General features: G+C 35.7%; 1 long non-coding RNA gene across 1 annotated transcript in view; it reads right to left on the reverse strand.

Moving 5' to 3' along the window:
- Positions 1 to 2,189: 2,189 nt before the first annotated feature.
- Positions 2,190 to 12,234, reverse strand: part of LOC107564025 (uncharacterized) — an 11,211-nt gene continuing 1,166 nt past the window's right edge. The window contains exons 2-3 of the long non-coding RNA XR_001606178.1: positions 2,850 to 2,885; positions 2,190 to 2,252 (exon numbers count right to left, since the gene is read on the reverse strand). This is a non-coding gene — a long non-coding RNA (uncharacterized lncRNA). The remainder of the gene's footprint in view (positions 2,253 to 2,849; positions 2,886 to 12,234) is intronic.

Here is a 12,234-nt window from a genome sequence, read left to right on the forward strand (position 1 = left end):
TCAATGCTTTGTAAAGCAAAAGACAATGAGTGGACAGAAAATTTCGGTAACACGAATGTTTGGGATTTTTCACCCATAAATTACATGTTTCTGCATTATAACTGATTAATGTGCTGATAACTGATACGAATGCAGAAATGCAAATTGTATAATTGTTGATTAGTAATGATAACTTCTCACGTCTTGATGGACTGAATGATATTTCAAATATGAGGGTTTACAACACTACAGATGTCAACCAGCTATGCGTTCATCTTAAACATTTCACAACTGTTCAACGTTTAAGTAAATACGTTTGAATAAACATATTGTTTGTTGTTGAATTATGTTGCACTGGGCATCTACTTGCATTGAAAAGTTCAAAGATTTTGACTAGGTGTGGTTGAGCAGGCTGAAGAAAATGTGTAACTCTCTGAGCAAAGTCGATGCTTCCTGTGCTCAGCAGAGGGCAGTGTTGTTTTTCTGTAGATTTTATGTACAAACTCTCCCTTAGCATTCATTTACACATTTAGCAGACACTTCTATGTAACGAACTGAGGTGGACTTACCCATTAGGCAAAGGTAGGCATCCGCCTTGGGCCCCCAAAAGCCAAGGGCCCCCTAAAATGCTTTTCATCTACAAGATACGCATTAAGCGTGGATATGCGAACAGTTGCTTTTTATGGTGTTTTATCATCACGATAACCGTCTGCTTGTCCGAAATGAACACGCTTCTCGTGTATCCTGCTTGTAGCAGTTGAAAATATGTATCTGAAGCTGTAATTAAATATTGAGCAACAGTGCGTATTATGTTTGTTTAAATGCTGCTTACTTATTCATAACAACCCAAGTAGAGGACGCATACGCATTTTGACAGCCTTTGGCACATGCTTACGCTGGTAACTCATCACGGTCATCAGCGGACTTTCCTCCTCAATATAGGCTATATTTTTTCACACTTTTCTCATTCTCACTAATTCAAGTTTTTATATGAATGAATGAAGGGAACCGACTGTCTTCAGAAAAGTTTCAATGGCATTTTTCATTCTATCTGACAAAGTAGCGTTTATGAGCAGCGCTGCTTTGTTTACAGTCGTTATTTATTCATTCATCTATTTTGCCTGGGGGCCCCAAATCACTAAATCCGCCCCGTAACGAAACTTATGAATACTAAAATAAAATGATTCATCTTAAATTCATTCCCATTCCATTAGCAAAATTATGACAAAAAGTCGAGATTGTTGAGATGAGTTGAAATTGACAAATAATTTTGACAAAACCTATTACAAAAAGTTAAAAAACATCATGACAAAAAGTTGAAATAATGAGTTTATAATTATGAGATCAATGTTGACATTACAGTTTTTGTCGTAATTATGACTTTTAATCTCTTCATTCTATAACTTCAAAATTCCAACTTTTTGTCTCATAATCATGACCTAGTATCTCATAATTTGTATTCATAATTATGACTTTCTAAGTCATTTTTTAAAATCTGTGCTTGTGTGAATAAAAGCCTACAGTAAATTAGAAGACTTTGATTCAGCTACTTGTATAGGTTCATATAGATTACTTTTATGATGTCTTTATGTAGTTTGTAAAGCTTGAAAATGTTGAGTACATCTTTCAATTGATGGACAAAAAATATAAGAGAATACAACAAAGTGATTCACCTTCACTTCATTCCCATTCCCACTTTTGATTTAATTCTCATTTATCTCATTCAGGTCAGGTTTGCATTAGCCAATCAACTAGTGCGCGAATACCTTAAATTACTCTGACTGGCTGATGGCACCACAAGAACACTCACAGTCTCAAACCTTTCAGTAACAGAAAAGAAGCCGTCATTTAAAATAAGTGTAAATTAGTATATTCTGTATGCTTTTACATAGACGTTGTTGCTCATTAAAAATAATAATAAAAAAAAAAAACAATCTGTGACAGAGCTGAATTTTGAAGAGAGCTGAAAGGGTAAAAAATTATATACTACTTTTTTTTTTTTCTCCCCAAAAAAGTACTTTTGATTGTCTTGGTCTAACCCTAACTGGGTCATGCTAACAAGCCAAACATTGGCCCGTTGATTAGCCCCCCCCGAAACCTGTACCTGGTTTTAACGTCATGTCAAAAAATATATATATATATATATATATATATATATATATATTAAAAAATGCAAGAAACAAGACAGTTCTTGTAATCTTCATGCATACATTTCATCAGCTCAGCTCTAGTATCGGGCTCAGTGATGTTGGGGTCATATGGTGGTGCCTTTTCTGTGATGGAAGGAAGAAGAAAGAGCAACAGGTCATTATACTCTATAACATGACTGCATAATCCTATTCAAATGTCAGCTGTATAATGGAGGCCCAAGCTTCATGTGATTTCCATTGTATTATGATCCTCTCCTATTAACACTATTAAGACAGAGAGGTGTAAAGACAGCAGCACTCACCTTGAAAAAGTCATGGCAATGATCATACATGCAAACAATATTGTCAGATTTACATGCTATTTTTATCTGAGTATAAGTGTCGGTTCTATTATAAGAATTAAAGTTACATCTCCATGACTTTGACCATCATGACACCTGCAGTGTTGACCAAACTTTGATGACTAATGATCAAAAAATAAGCTGACTATTAAAAACAGCTGAGCATCTGCTAACAAATAAAATGCACGTGAAATATGAAATTTGTTGCTGCATTTGAAAATAATTTTTACATAAATGTAAAAATGCTTAAAAAGCATGAACTTGATGAAAAATATACTACGTTTTGCAGGTTTGCTGACATATTTTTGGAGGGTGAGGTTTTGGAAAGCAGCTGTAGCAACAGGGGGCGCTCTGATTACGACTTGTAGTTTGCTGTTACCTGCAGGATTTGCTTCTGCTCTCGATCCTTTTCTTCCTGTAGGGGTGAAAATGTACATCAGTTAACATCAGAGGTGACCATTTAAACCACTTTAAATGAAGGCACAGGCAGTTTGGAAATGACACTGACACTGCACAAGCATTCTAGAGTCTTCCCTTTCCTTACATTGCTTTTCTGATACCCATTCCTTATCTCTTGTGTGCAATATATCACCCTATGGTATGCAATTCATCTACCCCCACTGTTGTTAGCACTGAATCATATAGTTTACCCATGCCTGTCAGGGTTTAGGTTACATCTGAGAAGCATGCTAGGCCTGAACTTACATTCACCATGGACACATATCATAGGCTCTGACAGCACTTTCCAAAAATACATTTTTGTTTCTGACTCACTTCCTTTTCTATGGTGTTAGTGGTGTTGGCATGTTTATGTCCAGCACTGGGCTTGCAGGTTTAACACTTTTCTTGTTACTGTTGAGCTTCTCAAGCACCTTCTGACGGCACATGTATTACAGCTCACACATTTTTTTGCCTTCTTTTGTTAATGTGGACATTAATATTAGCATCATAATTATCAGTGCTGGCATTAAGTGCATTGGTGCAGTTTTTGCCAGTTAAAGTGTTAATTGCAGCAGCAGACTGGTGGCAAAGAGGGAAAAGGTCACTGTAACAATGAAACATAACTAATATCCTGCAAATGGAGTGTTGTAGTGGCTAATACTTTGGGCTGAAAAGGAAGGTGTAAGGAAGTGTGTATATAAAATGTATTTTATGTATATAATTTGTTTTTCCATATATCATTTACCATCAGCAAAAAAAAGTAATGCTGTCAGTAATTCCTCAGTCACGTTTAAGCAGGCCTGCGATGCTGGTAAAAGCGGTTTGTGTTTGAGAATATTTTGATTGGCTGTGCGGGTCGGGCGATGGGTGGGGACAGAAGTGACTGATATCGCTATAATGGGTCTTCGTGACAGCGTAATGCTCCTCTAAGTGATCGGGTCAGCTGTGTTTCAGCACATGTAGGACTTGACTTCTGTACACCTGTTCAAGACCCCCACCTCTGTTTGTGATCTTGCTGACAATCACTGAGAACAGATTGTTCAGAGGTCACCATCATCATCGTCATCCTTAACATCTTTTATTTAATTTGTTATACACTCTCAGAAAAAAAGACACAAAACTGCGGCAGTAGCCGTTCAAAAGGTACTAATATGTACCTTTAAGGTATTAATACGTCCCATTTAGGGGTAAATAAGATATGAAGATGTATATTTTTGCGTTTGTACCACAGGATACCACCTCAGTGACAACTTTGAACCTTTTTTTCTGAGAGAGTACATCGGTGAGTTGCCTTTATCAAAGACACACACGCTCTACGCACATTATGACAGGGAAGCCCTTACAGGCCATCATGTAATTATGAGATACAAGCTCATACAAATGGTAGACAATGAAAACAAGCAAATGGCGCAGTCATTAATCTTTCTGCAGTGAAACCTTAGATATAATCCTGGTGCACACATAAATTCTTTAAGTTGCTTGGGACTTAAAGAGGGAGTTATAGAGGAATTGATGGTGCAGGAGCGAAGGGAACAGAGGTAGTAAAGGGATCAGGGCTAGAGATAAGCAACTGCTGCTGACAGGTCACTCCATCAGTCATAGCCTGTTTCACCCTCTCTTCGGGATCTCTTCCTTATAGGGGCTGGTATGGAGGGAGTCAGGAAGAACAAGAGGGAGGGGTCGAACATAACAGCCAGCATACTATACTTTACCCATGGTCATGAAGCAGAGCTCCAAAATAAAACAAATCAGAAAGATCTAAAAATGTCGGATGTCGAGGCTGTGTTCATGCAATTTGAAGCCATGCTGACAGCTCTTCAAGTCAGGGTTTTCTCCCTGGTGTGACATTCAACCCTGGTGTTTTGTAAATGATGACTTGGTGGAGATTGACCATGAACGGAAGAATGCTGTAAACAAGAGGTGCACGGAAGGGGTCTGGGTGAAAGCCTTGTTTTAAAATCCATAGTGTCCAATAACGGATCATTCACAAAGCCTCGTTCACTCACATCTTTCACCAGATGAACACATAATTGTGAAAGACTGATGGTCTGACACAGATTGCAAATCAGAAGACATAGAATGAGAAGGACCAGAAACAGCGATGAGTACGGCAAATAATAATAATAATAAGGATTTATTTATTGCCATTTTTGTCTTGTTCTCCATTAAAAAAAATACATTCTGAACACACTGTAAGAATCAGTGGAAAACCAAAAAAAGTTACTGGTAAGTTTCTGCCAGGACATTATCTGTCGAGTTTACAGACATTTTCTTTAATCCTGAAACACAATACAATGCAATGCGTAAAAAAATATAGGGAAAATATTAGGGTATTTTTATTTCTTTGAGCATAAATTTAACAAAATTTTGTGAGGTTTGTGCTTAGAAAATAATTTAATTAATATAACAATAATAAGTAGTTTACAATTTTTATGTACCTATATAATTCTCTAAAGATTTAGGTTCTTTAAAAAAAGTTTATTAATAAGTATTAAAATAAGTATTAAAAAATACTTAAGAACTTTTATTTTGCCAGAGAAGTGATAAACAAACAAACAAAAAAATATTGTTTATCAAGTGATTGAAAAGGTCAGATCATTCACCCGAGTGGAAACCTTGAGCATGGCATTGAGGGAAATCCATGTTATATTTTGTTTCTACATTATAATTTATAAACATTAAATGTTGTCACCTGATCCACATTGTCAGTGTTTATCAAATCCTTTAAATAAAACTGGCATCGTATCAACTGGAACAACTGTCTGCTGTTGAGAAACTTTGAACTTCACCTCTATTTAGCATCAGCAGTTATGTTGATGACCTCAGGGTCTTTGCTAGGCTTTGGTGTCTTTCGCTCATGATGACAGTGCAGAAAGCAAGTTGTTTGTGTTGGACAAGTCTTTAGGGTGTTTTGCCAACCTCTGCCATGCACCCAGAAGCTACGAGCACGCTGGTATGGTTCATATTTGGTGTCTGGATCAAGGAGACGTTATGCATGATGATTTGAAAGGGAAGGCGATGGATATGATCTTGCGGCCCCCCCAAGTGTTGAAAACCACATGCCGAGTGTCGGCCCTCTGTTGATTGCTTACTTGAAACAGGCCCAATGGAAAATAACATGAACAGGCAGATGCACAAATAGAGGGATTCATGTCTGTAAAGGGAGATTTCAGAGGTGTGACCCATCACAGTCCTGGGAAAGACATTCAACCCGCTGGGATAAGAGACTTTCTCAGAGATTGGTTAGATCAGATCTCTCTTAACATTGATTGAGTTGGTTTCCGTGCTGACTTAGATTGCTGAGAATGATGCACTCATGGTGCACCATGCACATGTGCTGTCTAATCTTGCCAGATGCTGCCTTGCCCAATAAGTCAGACCCAAGTAATCTCAGAAAGAGGAGGGTAGATCTGTGGAGATGAGTTACTGTGGAGGGGTTTACACGTCATTACCCCTGTGATCAAGAAGGCGGCATGTCATCATTGATAAGTTAATAAGAAACCAGCAGCAGCCTCTTTTCATCTTTTAATAAGGTGCAAGAGGGTCCTAACAAGGAGAAAAGCAGTACTAAAAATATATTATATTTAATTATATTATATTATATTATGTAATTGTTTGTTTTATTTTAATTTGACCATGAACGGAAGAATGCTGTAAACAAGAGGTGCACGGAAGGGGTCTGGGTGAAAGCCTTGTTTTAAAATCCATAGTGTCCAATAACGGATCATTCACAAAGCCTCGTTCACTCACATCTTTCACCAGATGAACACATAATTGTGAAAGACTGATGGTCTGACACAGATTGCAAATCAGAAGACATAGAATGAGAAGGACCAGAAACAGCGATGAGTACGGCAAATAATAATAATAATAAGGATTTATTTATTGCCATTTTTGTCTTGTTCTCCATTAAAAAAAATACATTCTGAACACACTGTAAGAATCAGTGGAAAACCAAAAAAAGTTACTGGTAAGTTTCTGCCAGGACATTATCTGTCGAGTTTACAGACATTTTCTTTAATCCTGAAACACAATACAATGCAATGCGTAAAAAAATATAGGGAAAATATTAGGGTATTTTTATTTCTTTGAGCATAAATTTAACAAAATTTTGTGAGGTTTGTGCTTAGAAAATAATTTAATTAATATAACAATAATAAGTAGTTTACAATTTTTATGTACCTATATAATTCTCTAAAGATTTAGGTTCTTTAAAAAAAGTTTATTAATAAGTATTAAAATAAGTATTAAAAAATACTTAAGAACTTTTATTTTGCCAGAGAAGTGATAAACAAACAAACAAAAAAATATTGTTTATCAAGTGATTGAAAAGGTCAGATCATTCACCCGAGTGGAAACCTTGAGCATGGCATTGAGGGAAATCCATGTTATATTTTGTTTCTACATTATAATTTATAAACATTAAATGTTGTCACCTGATCCACATTGTCAGTGTTTATCAAATCCTTTAAATAAAACTGGCATCGTATCAACTGGAACAACTGTCTGCTGTTGAGAAACTTTGAACTTCACCTCTATTTAGCATCAGCAGTTATGTTGATGACCTCAGGGTCTTTGCTAGGCTTTGGTGTCTTTCGCTCATGATGACAGTGCAGAAAGCAAGTTGTTTGTGTTGGACAAGTCTTTAGGGTGTTTTGCCAACCTCTGCCATGCACCCAGAAGCTACGAGCACGCTGGTATGGTTCATATTTGGTGTCTGGATCAAGGAGACGTTATGCATGATGATTTGAAAGGGAAGGCGATGGATATGATCTTGCGGCCCCCCCAAGTGTTGAAAACCACATGCCGAGTGTCGGCCCTCTGTTGATTGCTTACTTGAAACAGGCCCAATGGAAAATAACATGAACAGGCAGATGCACAAATAGAGGGATTCATGTCTGTAAAGGGAGATTTCAGAGGTGTGACCCATCACAGTCCTGGGAAAGACATTCAACCCGCTGGGATAAGAGACGTTCTCAGAGATTGGTTAGATCAGATCTCTCTTAACATTGATTGAGTTGGTTTCCGTGCTGACTTAGATTGCTGAGAATGATGCACTGATGGTGCACCATGCACATCTGCTGTCTAATCTTGCCAGATGCTGCCTTGCCCAATAAGTCAGACCCAACTAATCTCAGAAAGAGGAGGGTAGATCTGTGGAGATGAGTTACTGTGGAGGGGTTTACACGTCATTACCCCTGTGATCAAGAAGGCGGCATGTCATCATTGATAAGTTAATAAGAAACCAGCAGCAGCCTCTTTTCATCTTTTAATAAGGTGCAAGAGGGTCCTAACAAGGAGAAAAGCAGTACTAAAAATATATTATATTTAATTATATTATATTATATTATGTAATTGTTTGTTTTATTTTAATTTAAGTAAATATTAAAAATAATATTTTTATGAAAAAATATTACAAATTAAAAAATGAAATCACCAAAAGAATTAACCAAAAATGTTCAAATTAAAATGAAAAAAAATGAAATTGAGATAGATAGAGAGAGAGAGTGAGAGAGAAAGAGAGAGAGAGTTGTTGAGATGACAGATGAGGGCGACATGTTAAAGTAGAAGGGTGAAAGAGGTACCATGCAACTAAACACCTGAAAGAAGATTCATCTGATGAATTCTGATCATTTCACTTGTATATCAGTCTTACTGTGTGCTATTGAATTTGGAAACATTTTAAAATATGCAATGATTTACTTATAGTGTTGGGCATACACAATATACCTTTACAGTATATGTAAATGCTGAGTAAAGCACAGCTATAAAGCCTTCCAAATTATTTTGCATTTAACTTCTTTAAAGTACTTCAAATAGCATGTAAGTTTAGAGGATTTTTGACAACATGCTTATTAGGGCTGTGTGATATTGAAGAAAAATGTGATATGCGATACCTTGTTAAAAAATGCGATATTCGATATGCGATACTATATTGCTTAAAGTGTGTAAAATCAATTTAAATTATATTGTCAAATATTTAAAAATGAAAATTTTTATAACCAATTTGTTTCACATTCTTTCTTGGAAAAGAAAGAATCACTATAACTTCTGAAAGTGACCAGCAGTGTTTTAGCATTACTTAAAAATTTATGTCACAAATCAGAAAATGACATTTTAACATCAGTGTGAACATACAACCCAAAAAATTAATGACACTAATTTTATATCATTGTAACTGCTTTCCATACACTTTAAGTACTTCTTCATATACCACGGCAAAAATAATAGTCTGAGAAAGTTCATTAAAGACGTTTTTGATGGAAAAACATGATTAAAGGCAAGTGAACAGTCAGTAAAAAAAAGAATTTACAAGCATAGATCAAATAAAGTAGTATTCAGGTACCGAAATTTAATAATTAAGTGTAAAATAACACTACATTGTGTTCACTGTATGAATTAAATTTAGATTAATCTTTGTTATAACTGTTTTGTTGTTTGATTAACTTTAGTGACATATTCAGCAGCAGGCATTTATAGGCTGCTGTCCCTTTAAATCCGACTGCATGGATCCAGTATAATGATACACATCCGATTTCTTTCTCAGCTGTTTACATTAATTTAAAACATAACTGACTGCGCTTACGAGAATGGTCGTCGAGACGGGTACTATTGACATAATTCTGTGTATATGTGTCTGTTCAAACATAAGGAGGAGGAGATGCAAAAGACGAATCAACTCGGTGTTCGCACGCCGTCTGAAACGCGTCTCTGTGTGCGGCTTGTGTTGTGAGTGCTTCAGGTGTGAGGCTGTCAGACAGCAAGACCAGACGCAAAGAGTTGTTTTCTGCAACTTATTGCACTTAATAACTCTTTTTAACGTCAAGCAATTCTCTGCTATATGCGTCAAACTAAAACTTTGACCTTTTGCTTTACACGTCATTACCCCTGTGATCAAGAAGGCGGCATGTCATCATTGATAAGTTAATAAGAAACCAGCAGCAGCCTCTTTTCATCTTTTAATAAGGTGCAAGAGGGTCCTAACAAGGAGAAAAGCAGTACTAAAAATATATTATATTTAATTATATTATATTATATTATGTAATTGTTTGTTTTATTTTAATTTAAGTAAATATTAAAAATAATATTTTTATGAAAAAATATTACAAATTAAAAAATGAAATCACCAAAAGAATTAACCAAAAATGTTCAAATTAAAATGAAAAAAAATGAAATTGAGATAGATAGAGAGAGAGAGTGAGAGAGAAAGAGAGAGAGAGTTGTTGAGATGACAGATGAGGGCGACATGTTAAAGTAGAAGGGTGAAAGAGGTACCATGCAACTAAACACCTGAAAGAAGATTCATCTGATGAATTCTGATCATTTCACTTGTATATCAGTCTTACTGTGTGCTATTGAATTTGGAAACATTTTAAAATATGCAATGATTTACTTATAGTGTTGGGCATACACAATATACCTTTACAGTATATGTAAATGCTGAGTAAAGCACAGCTATAAAGCCTTCCAAATTATTTTGCATTTAACTTCTTTAAAGTACTTCAAATAGTATGTAAGTTTAGAGGATTTTTGACAACATGCTTATTAGGGCTGTGTGATATTGAAGAAAAATGTGATATGCGATACCTTGTTAAAAAATGCGATATTCGATATGCGATACTATATTGCTTAAAGTGTGTAAAATCAATTTAAATTATATTGTCAAATATTTAAAAATGAAAATTTTTATAACCAATTTGTTTCACATTCTTTCTTGGAAAAGAAAGAATCACTATAACTTCTGAAAGTGACCAGCAGTGTTTTAGCATTACTTAAAAATTTATGTCACAAATCAGAAAATGACATTTTAACATCAGTGTGAACATACAACCCAAAAAATTAATGACACTAATTTTATATCATTGTAACTGCTTTCCATACACTTTAAGTACTTCTTCATATACCACGGCAAAAATAATAGTCTGAGAAAGTTCATTAAAGACGTTTTTGATGGAAAAACATGATTAAAGGCAAGTGAACAGTCAGTAAAAAAAAGAATTTACAAGCATAGATCAAATAAAGTAGTATTCAGGTACCGAAATTTAATAATTAAGTGTAAAATAACACTACATTGTGTTCACTGTATGAATTAAATTTAGATTAATCTTTGTTATAACTGTTTTGTTGTTTGATTAACTTTAGTGACATATTCAGCAGCAGGCATTTATAGGCTGCTGTCCCTTTAAATCCGACTGCATGGATCCAGTATAATGATACACATCCGATTTCTTTCTCAGCTGTTTACATTAATTTAAAACATAACTGACTGCGCTTACGAGAATGGTCGTCGAGACGGGTACTATTGACATAATTCTGTGTATATGTGTCTGTTCAAACATAAGGAGGAGGAGATGCAAAAGACGAATCAACTCGGTGTTCGCACGCCGTCTGAAACGCGTCTCTGTGTGCGGCTTGTGTTGTGAGTGCTTCAGGTGTGAGGCTGTCAGACAGCAAGACCAGACGCAAAGAGTTGTTTTCTGCAACTTATTGCACTTAATAACTCTTTTTAACGTCAAGCAATTCTCTGCTATATGCGTCAAACTAAAACTTTGACCTTTTGCAACTTTTGATTTAAGTAACCTATTAAAATGATTCAGATATCGCACGCCTTTGTGATTTGCGATATTTGCGATATACCGTGCAGCCCTAATGCTTATCTTAAAATATATGCAGGCTCGAGAGAATTTGCAAGGTCTCGTATGATCATCTTTCCTCTTCTAATAATTTGTTGTCAAAAGATTGTGTAGAGCAGCTGCTAAACCCTTTGTCACTGTAAAGTTTTTCCTGTGAGATGTTAAGCTGTGCACAAGAGCCTGGAGAGTCACAGAATGACAATAATGTCCAAGGTGCCCTCTCCTCATCCTGTCGCCCATTAGTCTTTCCTCTGTACCTTTAATCTCGGCTTTCTCAGAGTATGCGCAACTCACACTCTGTCAAAATAACCCTCCATCAAATCAGCATTGTGGTGACATTTTTAGCTTGTGTACTGTCACCAGCACTGTAAATACTGCAGGTCTTAAGTACGTAGACTGTGTTTGAAGTGTCTAGAAAGTTGTCTGGTTGCATCACCAGGTGCATTCCATAGTCTGAGATGAATTATTTATTACATTTTAGACACTGCACACACACACACACGTTCATGAAGCGTTCATCTAAATGGGGACATTCCGTAGACTTCTGTTGTTTTCATACAGCTATAGTTAGAAACAGTAACCAATCCTGACAGAACTCTTGACAGACAGAAATACATATATATACAATACATATATATATATATATATATATATATATATATATATATATACTTTATTTTTTTTATTTAT

This window comes from Sinocyclocheilus grahami, unplaced genomic scaffold, assembly GCF_001515645.1.
Source record: "Sinocyclocheilus grahami isolate Dianchi unplaced genomic scaffold, SAMN03320097.WGS_v1.1 scaffold901.1, whole genome shotgun sequence".
Classification (NCBI taxonomy): domain Eukaryota; kingdom Metazoa; phylum Chordata; class Actinopteri; order Cypriniformes; family Cyprinidae; genus Sinocyclocheilus; species Sinocyclocheilus grahami.